Source organism: Benincasa hispida, unplaced genomic scaffold (genome assembly GCF_009727055.1).
Source record: "Benincasa hispida cultivar B227 unplaced genomic scaffold, ASM972705v1 Contig306, whole genome shotgun sequence".
NCBI classification, from domain to species: Eukaryota; Viridiplantae; Streptophyta; class Magnoliopsida; order Cucurbitales; family Cucurbitaceae; genus Benincasa; species Benincasa hispida.
The window spans coordinates 863,651-879,529 of NW_024064789.1; positions in this window are offsets into that span (position 1 = coordinate 863,651).

Genomic DNA, 15,879 nt, shown 5'->3' on the forward strand with positions numbered 1-15,879 from the left:
TAATCCATCTTTCATATGATTACCGAACATTTCGATTTTTTGACGAACATAGGGTTGGAGGACATTCCTCTATTAAAATGAACCTAAGATCATCGATTACTAGTATCATGTTTAAATTTGATTTCCTTATTGTGTAATTGTTTCTGTTTAATTTTTCAGAAGTGAGTAGTCGAACTAATGAGCTAGTCATGCTAAAAAAGTAAACAAGTTCTATTAGTGAATTGCTATTAAATCCAATCAGGTTGTAACAAAAGTAATAATATGCCCATATGATTTATTAATTTTACAATGATACTTTAGTGAGTCAGAATAAACGCTACCGTGGGGAAGCCAATTATTCCTTTACTGAACCAAAACATTCTTGACTAATATCAGAATAACCCTTATTCCTATATCATTTAGTTAACGCTTGTTTGGTCAAGAACCTACTAACACTTAGTAATTCTTATAAATGTAACCCTCCATTTTTAGATCCAAATGATCGGTCCCAACATGCTATCTTATGGAAAGACGATGTTGAGAATGGACCAAAGAGACCCTATTCATTTTTTGAAGTTTGCATTGTTCCGACCCCCATGTTATGACCGAATGAATGGGTGGTCACTCCAGGACGACACACGGGTAGAACATGGAAATCTCATGGTGCAATCTAATGGAGGAGACCATAGGATGTGTTGACATATTTCCTTCTCCCACTTACTTTAAACTACTTTCCCTATTCACCTTACTATTGACCCATGCAAATTCTTTCCGAATGGAGGCCACGCCTAATACGACATGAAGTCGAGCATGGATCTCACGATGTGAACTCTTAGGGACATGAGGGCTAAAAATAATATAGCATATATACCATTCTTCTCCCACAGAAGTGTCCTAGACAATTTGGGTATACTTTTACTTAGATATATTCCGATTAATTAAACATATTGTAAGACTAGGTATTTATCTGAGTATAACTTTTATACTAGATTTAATCTATGATACCTAAGTGATAAACTCTTTAAAACCTCACATCGCTCATACATGCACATAAAATCGGGTTAACCTAACTCAAGTATCGGCTCGATCCCCAAGTAATAGGTGTTCCATAAACTATCAACTTGAGTATCTCCAGCCTTAGACAAGATCTTGCCAGGTGAATTTTCTTATAACCTTAGTTTTACAAGTTATCGATCTATTTCAATTATTTTAAAAAGGTTTTATTTGTTAACCGTACATGAGCATGCAATTTTCTTTGTTATAGATTTTAAAAGTCTAATTCATTTATAGCATTTATAACTTAGACAATATTTATAACATACATAAAGCATTTCATAAATTGATATAACAACTTATATTAATTCTCATGAAATCCTATATATGCATACTATATATTATAACACTTATAACGTACTTTCAATGCATGAAATATGCTTATCTTATGGTGGGATTTTAAATCTATATGGCATACTTTATACACAAACAAATTTAATTTAATTAAAACATACATTCATAATACATAATTAATTAAACACACTAAAGTGGACCGGTTTTGGCATCCTAGGCTATCAAAAAACTAGCCTAATTCAATTGTGTATTTCCATGTCATGTTTAATTTCTTTACTTTTATGCATTAGTAGCGTTGTTCTTAAAATTTCTGTGAATGACTGAATAAAACGATGAACACTGCAAAGTCTTATCGACTTACGTGTTTGATGAATTAAAAAGAAAAAAAAATTGGTACGCATTGCGATGATGGGTGCATCTTGCAATAACAAGATACACTTTGCGTCCATCCAACACAACCGCATTGCACTGAGGGGTGTGTTGCGCACGTATATATTTTTCGACTGTCCTTAGCGAAAACGCACTATGTTGAGGTAGTGTTGCACCAGTAGAAATACCGTGTGCCCCTCCTCCAGAAATGCACTGAGTTGAGGGGTGTGTTGCGATGATACATGCGTTGTTGCCCGTCCTCTACAAATATGCATTTATGTTAATGGAAACATGGTGTTAAACTTTAATCTTGCACACGTCTGAATCAAATACAAAAGATATTTTCATTCATTTTTCTATGTATAGAAGCTAATTACTTGATTCTTTGTACATGCTAAAATTTTGTATTGCGTTATTTGTAATTCTTTGCATACTTGGTTAATTTTTAATACAACTGAGTAGCAATTCTTTTCGTATGCGTTAGCCTCTTATTTATCATCCTTTATCAATTATTGCGATGTTCTTTATCTTCTATCTTGCGTTATTAATTGCGCTACCATGATGAACTATATTCATTACCTTAGAAACATTTCCTACACTTTGTATTTTCTGACTAACACTTAGATAATTCGTAGCAATAGCACTTCTTTACCTTTTATCCTTCAAAATTCTGCTCAAACGTTCTTTTCAAAATTTTGACTAAGTGTTTGTCTATTCTGTCCAAAACAACACAATGAGGACCTTGCGCATCTCTATATTTGAGGGTGGGGAAGGTCTGAGCAGATGCGGGCGAGTGGATGCGGTCATTAAGAAAATGCGTTCATTAAAAAAAGAAATTCATACAAACTCCAATGTCAGTGCAAGGGAAATTCCAACAACATCCCAACCTGATAAGAGTTAAGTCGTGAAAGGAACCTGCTCGTAGTTGGCTATTCGCATGACACCCGTGGAAGCAAGCCAAAACAAAGGTGGGTTTCCAAGAATGACGCAATATGAAAAGAGAAAAAAAATGAGAAGAAAAATAAGAGTAAAGGGACAACTTCTCTGATCAGCAAAAAAGTTGAACATAGCTGAAAATCAAGAGTTGAAGTTGATATTGGCACACAACCGTAGTTGGATGTTCACATGACACTAGTGGGAACAAGTCAAAACGAAGGGTGTAACCATGATCAACAGTCTCGAATAAAATAATGCAACCCTGTAAAACCTGAACCCTAATTACTTTAAGTAAGAGTAAGTAATGTGATGTCTTCTAGTGAGTTAAATGAAGCCATGGTTTAGGAGGGAGAGAGGATGGAAGCAAGAAGAAATAAGTTCTTGTGTAGCTAAGTGTAAACCCCGAATTCTAAGTTTCCTAAACAAGCATGTTTAGCCAAAGGAATGATATATTAAATATCTAATAAGTGAAAAAAAACCATGTTATTTATAAGAGTTGTTGAGAAAGAAAAAGAAAAACACAAAATAAGAAAGCTCACTTATTGGTTTGGCACGTGGCAGTTAATCCTTGAATTCGGGAGGCGGCAGGAAGATTAAAAGGGAAAAGAAACTTCGAAAGCTTGGTTTCGGCAATCTACATGAGCAAATTTAGTGAAATCAGTGCTATTTGAAAGCTGGGAGAATCTAGTTTTCAAGGTTGTCTTGCCAGAGAAAGATTGCAGAAGAAGAGGAATAAAAAGTGAGGAATTTGCAGAAGAGGCAGAATCGCAGATTAATCAGGGCCCGAGGTGAAGATTGGAAGCTATAGGACAAACTATAAGGAATTGTTGGCTGAAATTTTAAGGTAAGAAAGTATAAACATGTTTGTAGAAGGAAGTTTCTTCAAAAGAGGGCTGGATTTTGAGTTTGAATTTTTGAAGTTGTAACAAAGAAGCTGTGCATAAGCAGATAGCTACTTGGGAAGAACAAGCAAACAGCTCATATGGAGAATGAGGATCTCACTTATGAAGGAAATCTTGCTAATTTTGTGCTAAGGATCTTGCTAATGAAGAAAATCTCGCTAATTTTGTGATGAGGATCTCTCTCTAGAAGGAAATCTCGCTAGAAATTGGGCTGAATCTCGCTGGAAAGGTGAGTATTGCTAGGATGAAGGATCTCGCTCATGAGGATCTCGCTCATAAGGAGGATCTCACTCATGAGGATCTCACTCATGAGGATCTCGCTCATGAGGATCTCGCTTATGAGAAGAATGCACTCATGATGAGTATCTTGCTAGTAAAGCTGTCTTTGATGATGGAAGTTCCATTAGTAAATGAACTATTTGAGGTATTTTGCTAAGAATTCTAAGTAGTTAACTGGGAATTATGTCCTTTCAGGCCAAGAAGAGTTAGAAGAGGCGTATAACCCATGAAGAGGCCAACGAGCTATGAGTGACTATGTGATGCTTTAATGTTTTAATGATTTAGAAACTATGATTTCTTAGAAGATATTTCTCATGCTAAGTGTTCAAGTGAAGTGCCAAGCAACATATGTTTGAAGCTATTTCTCATGCTAAGTAAAGCATGTTTTCCATAGACATTGACACGATTTAACTATGTTATCTTGTCCAAATACTTTCATCATCTTTTAGTAACTCCATTTTCATGATGTTTACTAATGTATGGGTTTTCCAAGTATGTTTTCCATGTCTAACGCATGCTAGTGGTTTTTACAAGCTAGTTTAATATGTTTTAAGCCAACTTATTTCACAAAGTATGAAGCATGCTTTAGGGTTAAAGCTAAGGTTGAATGAAGCTTGATGTAGTATGTTTTAAACACCTAAGGTTGTCAAAATACATGCGTTGGTATTCCCAAACATAATGAAAAGGGATACTGAAGGTAGGGAAGGTATCCTAAAGAGTTTTCTATGCTATATTTGAAAACTATTCTTTTAGTGCTTTTCGAGAACTTGATAGCTTAAATGAGCTGGATACTGAAGGTAAGAAAGGTATCTGAATAAATGTAGCTAAGGTGTTGACGGTACATAGAAAACAACACGTGCACGTTGGTAATACGACGTCGAGGGATTGAGCAAAAGGGTTCTCCCCGACTAAGGTTGACGTTGAGAGTTAGATCTAGTAGTTCACTCTCAACTAAGGATAAAGGGAGGATGACATAGCCAGGTCGCAGGGGACGTAGAGGAATGCCGGGGCCACCAGGGGCCGAATCCGAATTCCGAATCCTGGTCCGAATCTTGGGCCTGGGGTGTTACAAATGGTATCGATAGGATATCAATAGGATGACATAGCCAGGTCGCAGGGGACGTAGGGGAATGCTGGGGCCACCAGGGGCCGAATCCAAATTCCGAATCCTGGTCCAAATCCTGGGTCTGGGGTGTTACAGATGGTATTGATAGGATGACATAGCCAGGTCGCGGGGACGCAGGGGAATGCCGAGGCCACCAGGGGCCGAATCCGGATTCCGAATCCTGGTTCAAATCCTAGGTCTGGGATGTTACATATGGTATCGACGTAGGGATCTCGCCTAACCATAGTTCAGTATGAACAGATCGAAGTAGAGGTATCATCTGGCCATGGTTTGGCGTTGGGAATTAGAGCAAAGAATGTTCATTCTCAACTAAGATTCAGGTTTCAAATACAATGGTTTTAAAGAATTTATGTATAAGTTTGCTTGGTATATTTTAGTTCCAGTATTGTGTTTTCGAGCTTTCAGTTTAAGCATGAGATTTATGTTTTTATTAAGTCACTCACTGGGCTTCTAGCTCACATTTTAAAATGTTTTCCTTTTCAGGTAGCGGTCAGTTCCCAAACGACTTTTCTGCTACTGCTCTGCCACTCAAAGAAACAAGTTGAAGGAAGTGTAATTGAAAACTTGTATTAGTTAGTACACATATGTTTGTCTAGTGACTAGTATACTAGATGGGGCTCACTAAGTTGTAATGTTCATGTATGAACAATGCTGCGAAACCCTACAATGTAAATGTGTTAAGTTCCGAGTTAATATGTTGGTATATTGATGATATGTATGTATTCAGGGTTTGAGTAAAAGTTAACAAGTTAGTTAGGCAGTAAGTGCAAAAAAAAAGGGTTGGTAACTGCTGCAGTCACCATTCCATCCAGGTTAAGAGGGTAATCTAGAGTGGGGTGTGACAAACCCAACCAAGCATTCAAGTCGTGCCAAGTTGTTTTTGCATGAAGAGGTAAACATTCTTTTCAAAGAAAGAAAGGAATTTTTTAGTAGAGATTTGTTTTATAGAAGAATAAAGTAGGGCTTGTTTATGAATTATCAAGGATAGAAGGAAATTGCGTTGTTAAGTAATGTTGCCTAGGGTGAGCATTCGAAGCAACCAATCGACGCAAAATTTACGATTAGAACTAAACAATATTGCCTTAGTGAAGATATGCTTGAGGACAAGCATATATCTAAATTTGGGGGTGTGATAACTTATAGAAATACAAATTATTTATATTGTTTTATTTATATATTACAGCTAAAAGAAAGAAAAGTTGCGTCGATAGTGTAGAAATTGACTAAGAAATGCGAGAATTATAAATTGTCGTCAATATACCCACTAACACTATTGCGATGGTAGAATAGAATGTTTCAGTTTCTATTTTGTAGGAAATCAAGTCACCGCATGCGTTCATGGCCAAAGATAAAATGAACAACGCATCTACCTCGCATTGCGCCCGTCAATCAAGAATGGAGAGACTATCAATGCAATGACGGCGATCGATCAAGGGCTTTGCAATCAACGCAATTTTAACCGCATGCGGTAATAAAAAACAACACCGCATGCGGGCAAACGATCGAAGATGTAAAGAACAACGCAATTGCGGAGGATTCAGACAGGTGTACAGCTGTCAGTTGTGCATTTCTGACGGGATTGATTGCATAACAGAAGGAATATTCACTCCACCATTTCAAGAACTACCTTAACAATAATGTGGGGACCACAATGCAAAGAGTCAAAGCTTCGCCTATAAATAGCTTCTGCAATCCCATTGAAACATATACAGGATACTCGATATAGGAAAACTTGATACTTGTATATACTTGAATACATAGAGATGTGCATATACTGATCTAAGAGAGACTGGTCTGAGCGATTTCCAGAGTAGATCCAGGATAATCAAGAGACAAGGCCGAGAGGTGAGTCTCTAGGAAAAGAATCCTTCCCATCCACGTCGTTGAAGTTTTGTAAGAAGGTCACTTCTACCAGAAGAGCAAGCCTGAGAGGGAAGCCATTACTACCATATGCCGGCAAGCAAAACCTTCGTCTAGGATCTGTGTCAAGATGTTGACATTTTTCTGTATTTGTCTCTAAATCTTTATTCCATCATCTGTATTCATCTTCTTTACTCTATCATTCACACCATGTATCAGACGCTTAATCTTAATATTAATTGTTATGATCATTACAATTATCATCTCTCTATCTATTTCCGTTCATCCATAATCCATTTTCTCCATGATGTTTTCCTAATTCCCTGGGTAATTAGCAAGAATTAAGCAAGTAAATTAATGTGTGTTAAGGAAATAATTATGTTTAGCTAAAGCATGCTCGACGACATCTTCACCTGTGAGAGCAGAAGTGAAGATGTTATTCCGCCTATCGAGAAAGGGTTGGAAGATGTGTTAACTAAAGCAATAAGTACTTCCAGAGATGGAAGCAACCTTGCATTCATCACGTTCATCCCTGTTTCACCATAGAGATATGGGAACGCGGCCGATCACCGAGAGGTATATGCTAAGGGAAAGTGGAACCTTAGTTGCATCCTTAACGCAATTAACAAACTTGTGTTGTTTTTACTATCTACTCTTTCTCTTTCTAATTCATCCATAAAGACTTGTCGTCGCATACCACGATCCTTTGTATAACTTCACAGTCAGTCTCAACCTCAGTATCATGTATCATGTATCTTGTATCTTGTATCATCTTAGTTTAGGATTTTATTTTCAACGCAATTTTATTTTATCAACGAAATTTTATTTCATCGCAATCTAAATTCCTGTATAAACAACCATTCTTTGTTAATTGTAAAACCGGTCGATTGTATCACAAAAGTAACACATTAACGAAAACAATCCCTGTGTTAGACCTCGAATTATTCTAAGAAACTTGCATTGTAATTATACTTGGTTTCAGCACAAGAAAACTTGTGACACGCATTACTCTGTCGCATACTACAAGCATATCATTAACAACGCATATTTAGAAGTAGTATCACATAAAGACTAAAGATACCATTTTAAGCATTACAAGTTGATGGCGTCGTTGCCGGGAACATGGACTTGTTCATTCATTCACATTCACATTTGTCCACATGCTTAAAGAAATATAAATTTATGTCATCAGAAACGAGAGAAGCGAGATTGTGCCGATAAATCGTTCTGGTGAACTTGGGAAAGTGCCGAAAGCTTCAAGATCAGAGAGAGGGCCAGCTCCTGCAGAAGCAGGAATATCTTTTGAACAGAATAGAGTTAACAATGTAAAGGCCTAAGGAAGCAAGGGATTGCTACCAGGCTCTCTATCCTTAACTTCCATTGTCATTTTGTACTTAAACTTTTTTTTAGAAATGGAATTTACTTCTCTATATTTGTTCACTCTCTGTTTATTACGCATGAGTAGCTAAATCTGTTGAATGGGTTTAGAAACACTTAGCTAGCATAACTAGGGATTTTCATTCTATGCGATTATCATGTATTATGTATGCTTCATTCGTCCATTAGAGATACTCGGGAGGGTAGTCTAAGGACAGGATCTACAAAATGGAAGTTAGGTTAGAATCTAGGCTCGGGAGAGTTAGATAAGAACGCATAGTCATTTGATAGGAGCTTAGGAACAAGCACTGTCTGCTATTAATGCATCGCATGCATGCTAGAGATAGGATATGATTGTGTGCAGTCACCTTGTCTTTGTGTGCATCTTGCATCATCGCATAGGAAAAGAGTAGAGACTTAGGAATAAGCTCTATGGACATTGTTGCATTCAACACATGCGTTCTAGACTTAGGAGCACCGCATTTGTATTGGAAAATGAATTGTTGTTGCATGAGTGTAGCATGATCGCATGTCTGACGCATTCCCAGAAAACGCTAGCTAAAGACCTTCTTAACCCGTTCCTCCGCATACTTGGTGTATCTACCGCATAATCAAACTTTTCTCAAATCCGGCGCATTTATTTATTTTATCACCACAAACAACAACCCAAACAACTATTGATTTATTTGGTCACTGCAAAGTCTTCTGAGAAATTACCACCGCATATTGTTTTCCCAAGTCCCTGAGTTCGACCTTGGACTTACCAGAAAACTCAGTGGGGTTTATACTTGGAGTTCACTAAAAAACTTGTTGCTCAACGCATTTCCATCACCGCATCTCATTCCATATTTTCACTTCATAAAATAATGGATCATATGTGTGTAGCATGATCGCATAACTTGAACTCAATCTTAGGAAGTGTTAGCTAAATCCCTTCTCAACCTGTTCCCCGCATACTCATTGTAACTTTCGTTATTATTAACTCTTATCTCAATTCCATTATATAGAATCTATACCTTAAATAAACATACCGACCAACTCATTGTTTTATTGGTCAGCATAAAAGAATCAGAAATCACCGTCGCATACTGTCTCCATAGTCCTTGTGTTTGACCCTTGGCTTACCAGGCAACCTAGTAGGATTTATACTTGGATTTTGCTAGGAAAACTTGCATGTACAACGCAAACACCACCATCGCAAAATACACCAATAATTCATCACATTCACAATGCATCAATATACAACTGGGCCAATTTACCGTTTTGCCCCTGTAGTTACATCTAACTCCTTAAGTACCACTAATTCCTCTAATGAATCATAGTCCTAGTATGAGTGAACACCTCTTGCCATGAGAAAGTGTGTAGCGCCACATCGTTAAAGCCCTGGAATCAGCCCTTAAGGGTACAATCTATCTACTTACCCCCGCTTTAGAAAATGAGTGAATTACATCTTGTGTAGCTAAGTTCTCAGCTCCCCAATCAGACGAATCCCAAAAGTGGTAGGTTTGTGTCGACAATATGGCCACTCGTACCCATGCAAATCAAAGGTCATGTTATCTATGGTCATCCTAGTGAAATGAAAGTCTCTGTCATGAATGGCGTTATATAACGAGATTAAATGTTTCGTGGTCCGGTTTTATACAAACTCATTTGTATAGGACACCCCCGTTCGCATGTTTTCACATGAATGATCAGGATCAGACCATCTGTAGCACTTTACAACACTTGTAACATCTACAAATTGGGTCATATCCGTAGTGTCACCAGGATAAGATTTCCCTCCTTTATCCATATACTACAGACCATTTAGGTTATCACTTAAGGCATGATCCACTTGTATGTCTCTGATAACGGGTAGAAATACACGTTATTACAGCGCAAATAAGTAAAACAATGAGAGAATGCAACGGTAAAAATAAACAATATCATGTCCAAAAGCGCTAAACTGAAGAAATTGCGATCGCATACGCCCATCGCATAAAAGCAATTAATTTACTTATTTTGTGCAGAAAAAATGTGTTGGCGCAAGTAAAATTGCGATCCAAGGAATTGGGCGTCCGCACGCTTGAAAGATTAAGATCGCAAAGTCATGTGATCGTATGCGATCGTGAGAAGTTGCTCAAGAAGGTGGCCGCATAAAGACTGCACATCAAGGTGACAACATAATAAATCATGATGGGACGGAAAGTTGATGATGGTCAAATCCAAATTTAGTTGACAAGCTGTTAAAGCCACACTGTGGCAAGTAAACTCAACTTTCGGTGACCATTAATCGGCGTATCAGAGCAAGAGATTTAATGACCGCCCATCATTGCAATCATTAGAGAGAAAGGATGCTTCACCTTAAGCTCTATAAATACCGAAGGCCACCATTGTAATAGGGGATATCATAGATATAAACAAGTTAGAGAGCCGTTAGTCTATTCACGTACATATTCATACTTAGATTTAGAGGACAGAGACGAGCTAAGAGACAAAGAAGCCGAGAGATCATTCCTAGATAGATCGAGAGATTGTCGGCAAGTGCTACAAAAGGAGAGAGCCAACACTTGTGAGAGTAAGGATATTCATCTGGACAGAGTTGGAGTGAAAAAGACAGTGTAAAAGGCCACAGGAAGCAAGACATTGCTTATCGGGCTTCTTATCTCTAAATTACATTGTTATTTTGTATTCAGACTTTATTTATAGAAAATGGAAATCTCATTTCAATCTATGTTCAATCTCTCCACATCTTGCATGAGTAGCTAAATTTCTGAATGGGTTGAGAAGTACTTAGCTAGCATGACCTAAGATTTACATTATATGTGATCATCTTTGTCTTATGTATGCGGTATTCACTCTTTAGAGATACTTGAGAGAATAGTCTAAAGATAGAATCTAGACTTGAGAGATTCAGATTAGAATCTAGGCTGGAGAAAGTCAGATTAGAATCGCATAAGCAAGAGATAGAAACTTAGACATAAGTTCTATTTCTATTAACACATCGCATGCACCCTAGAAATAGGATATGATAGTATGTGGTCATCTTGTTTATGTGTGCAACACTCATCATCGCATAGACAAGAATAGAGGCATAGACATAAGTCCTATCGACTTTTTCATATATATCGCATGCGTCCTAGAAATAGGAGTTATGGCATTTGCATTGAGAGATGACATGTTGTTATTTGTGTGTAGCATGATCGCATAACTTGTGCATAATCTTAGGAAGTGTTAACTAAACCCTTTCTCAACCCATTCATCGCATACTCATTGTAACTCTCGATTTCATCAACTCTTTGTTCGAACTCCGTCGCATAGGAAATATACTTAATCAAAACACCATCCCACTTATTTGTTTTCACCACTGCAAGAGAATCGAAGTAACTGTCGCATATTTACTTAGTAGTCCCTTTGTTCAACCCTGGACTTACCAGGAAACCTAGTAAGGCTTATACTTGGGTCTTATTAGGAAAACTTGCATCGCATAACACATACCACTGCAAACTCACACCATAATCGCATCACAATTCACAATGCATCAGTCACCACATACATGCTTAAGTTACAACGATAACCATGGATCTTAGTTTATTGGTTTGTTGTTAATGCAACTAAAATATCTCATATTTCGTAGACAATAGTAAAGAAAATATCTCATATTATTATATCATAAGTGTTTGTTCATACAAGTGTTTACAAACTACAGGACTCTATAAGATTTAGGGCATCAACCCCAACAATCTCCCACTTATCCTAAAGCGAATGAGCGTACAAAATAAAAACAAGTACAAAACAATAAACTAGGGCACTAAGGCCCAGTACAAAATCTCCCACTTGCCCTAGTCCAGCCGCGGACGGTCCCGTAGACCCATGCTCTGTAGGTGACCCTAAAAAACTATGGCTGTGAGAGCCTTCATAAACGGGTCAGCAATATTGTGCTCCGAAGCGACCTTCGTGACTATCACGTCTCCTCGATGCACAATCTCGCGAATGAGATGATACTTGTACTCTATATATTTGTCACACTTGTGACTTCTAGGCTCCCAAGAGTTCGCCACAACACCACTATTATCACAATAAAGAGTGATGAGCCTAGACATGTCTGGAACAACTTCCAGATCAGTCAGGAATGTCCTGAGCCAAAAGGCCTCCTTAGAAGCTTCACAAGTCACTGTATACTCGGCCTCCATCATGGAGTCAATGATGCACCCCTGCTTAGTCCTTCGCCATACTACAACTCCTCTGTTAAGAGTTAACATTGATCCTGAAGTGGATTTTCGAGAATCCTTATCAGTTTGAAAATCAGAGTCTGTGTATCCAATAAGGATCAAATCCTTTAATCCATACATGAGCATGTAGTCCCTCGTTCTCCGAAGATACTTGAGGATGTTCTTGACGACGGTCCAATGACCCTGTCCTGGATTAGACTGATATCTACTGACTATCCCACAGCGTAGCAGATGTTAGGTCTATTGTTGGGTTTTATGTCCTAAAACTCGCAATTTGTAAAATGATAAACATTTTCTATAATCAGTAAACTTATTATTGATTTTATAAATTATATAAATGAAAGCCTAAATCCAATAAACTAAGACCCATGACTATTACATGAGTACTTGAACTTTATGTGGAGACATAAGAGTGGATCAGGTTCGAGTGAATAGTCAAAATGATCTATAATACATGAATAAGGTTGGGTACCTTATTCTGGTAACACTATTGGATGCGGCCTACTCTATAGTTGTTACAAAGAGATGTAAAGTACTACACACAGTGTGATCCTAATTCGTACATGTTATGACATGAGGAGTGGGGATATCCTATAAAAGACCAAGAAATAAGTGACTCTTACTTTATAATGTTGTTTACTATACAAGATTGACTATTTCACTTAGATGACCTAGGTAACTCAATCTTAATCTTGAGCTAACTATGAATTCCAGTTGATTCGGGATTATCCTTAGATTTGCATAGGTGAGGGTTGGCTCAACAACGCCGGCTCAATAAGCCTCCCATTTCAGGGGTAAGACCTAATAGATAGCTGGGGACATAGAGTACAAGACAGAGTTCATGCCTACCCGATTTAGGGATAGAAGAAAGGTTGTTCTCTCAAGTACTGAATCCAAGTCGTGAACAAGGGGCCCAACCCTTTCACTAGGCTGAGAGTTTGGTTTAGTGATTGGATCATAAACCAGTTGTTCATTAGAGGATCGGTGGGAACTTAAGAAATAAGACGTAATATCGGGAGAAAAATAGATATTTGACCCAGCTGTTATTACGAACAACCTATGAAGGGTCGACTTGCTAATTATGGTTAAATCATATGGACATAATATATCTACAGTGAGGGGAGTGCAACAATGGGCTTCAGTGGAGTGCCCATTAGTTAACGAATTGGGATTAATTTGAACTAATGAGTTTAGCCAATTAATCTTGGATCATTGGAGCCCATGATCTGTAGGTCCGCAAGGTCCCCCTACTAGCTCGTAATGGATTAGCTCTAGAGTAACGTGATAAGTTAATTTGAAACGTTCAAATTAGAATTAAGGAAATTAGTAATTATATGAGATACAATTACTTGTTTAATTTGAGAATTAAACAGAATAGGAGAATTTATATTTAAATATGATTTAAATATATAAATATGGATATGTTTAATAATTAATATAATATTTGATATTAAATTAATTAAGTTTTATATAAAAAATAATTTATGAAATTAATTTTATAAAATTAAAATTTTCAGTTTTAAAATCAAAATGGATTTTAAATATCAAGTTTTGATTTTGAGATCAATTGGAAAATTGGAAAAAACCATGCACAAATGGAATATTGAGATATTCCATTATCCATCTTCTTCATGCTCACACAATACCCATTTCCTCTTCTTCTTTAACTCCAAGCATGAGCTGCAACTCATGCAACTCTCTTCCTTGCATGATGATTTGCAATATATTGAAGAGATTGGAGTGAATTTAAGGCATGCAATCAAGAGAATTTTAGTTGAAAATTCGTGGTGAAGAAAGTGTTCTTCAACAAGATTGCTGTTGTGAGCAATTCTCCATAATCCCTTAATTGAAGCTTGTTTTGAGTCCCACAACTCAATCTAGAGTACCAAGAGAATAGTGGGGAAAATCTTTAGGTGGTCTGTAATGAGATTTGGAGAAGATTGCAGCTGGAGATCAAGCTTTGAAGAAGTCCTACAAAGGTATGTCATGAAACTCACTTGTTTCTGCAGGAGCATGCTTTATATTTTGCCAAAATTAATGAATTAGAGTGCTTAAATGATCCTTATTATTGATACAATCCTACAAGGTCTAGTACATAACATCACATACAACAAACTTCAAACGGCAGATGCATAGGGGACCCATCTCATTTCCTCAACTTCTTAAGGTGTCTTAGGACATTGTTCCTTAGACAATGTAACTCCATGCCAAAAAGGCAGTACGCCCCTTTTGGAGTTCTGCATCGAGTACTTGATCCAGATCTTGTCAATGTACGATGCTTGAGACAGTGCTAGCACTTTGTTCTTTTGATCCTAAAAGATCTAAATACCAAGAACAAACTGAGCCTCTCCAAAATCTTTCATTTAAAATTGGGTCGCTAGCCAGTTCTTAACTGAAGTCAGTAACCCTACATCATTCCCAATGAGTAGGATATCATCTACATACAACACTAGGAAAACTACTGTACTGTTGATGATTTTCCTATAGACACAAGGCTCATCAACGTTTTGGTCAAAGCCGTAAGATTTGATCGCAGTATCAAACCCTATGTTCCAAGATCGAGATGCTTGTTTCAGCCCATAGATGGACCGATTCAGTCTGTAAACCTTTTGCTCTTGAACTTGGGCTATGAATCCCACGGGTTGCACCATATAAATGGTTTCCTCAAGATTACCATTTAGAAAGGCAATCTTGACATCCATTTGCCATATCTCATAGTCATAATATGAGACAATGGACAGGAGGATGCGGATAGACTTAAGCATGGCAACAGATGAGAAAGTCTCCTCATAGTCAACTCCCTCCACATGGGTATAACCTTTTGCCACAAGTCTAGCCTTGAAGGTTTGCACCTTTCTATCAACACCCTATTTCTTCTTACAGATCCATTTAAAACCTATAGGTTTAACCCCATCAAGTTGATCTACAAGATCCCATACTGAGTTGAAGTACATAGACTCCATCTCGAGATCCATGGCTTTGACCCATTCATCCCAGTCAACATCTTCCATTGCCTTCTGATAGGACAACGGATCCTCAACCTTGCCATCAGTTACCATAGCTAGGATTTCAGTGAAACCCATATAGCGAATAGGTGGGTTCGAAACCCTCACACTACGTCGAGGTTACCTCAATTCTTCTGTGAACCCCGAATCCTAATTTCTCTATTTGAGTATGTTCCTATTGAGATTAGTGTGATGAGTAGGTTGATATGAAAATTAGTGTGAATGATAAAGAAAAGAGTTGAAAATCAGAAGAAAAGAGGAAATCTGGAGGTTTGGCTTTTGGGGAAAACGTGGAAATTTGGCTAAGTATATAAATTAGTGTGATGATGCGTTGGAAGGGTGGTGTTGATGCGTTGGAAGGGTTGTTGGTGAGGGCATGCGGCTGAAGAACGAAAATGGAGATGATGCATTGGAAGGCACAAGGGTAGCCAAGGCTTGCATCGAGCAGCCTCAGACAGCGCCCTTTCCCAATGCATCGAGTGGCCAGC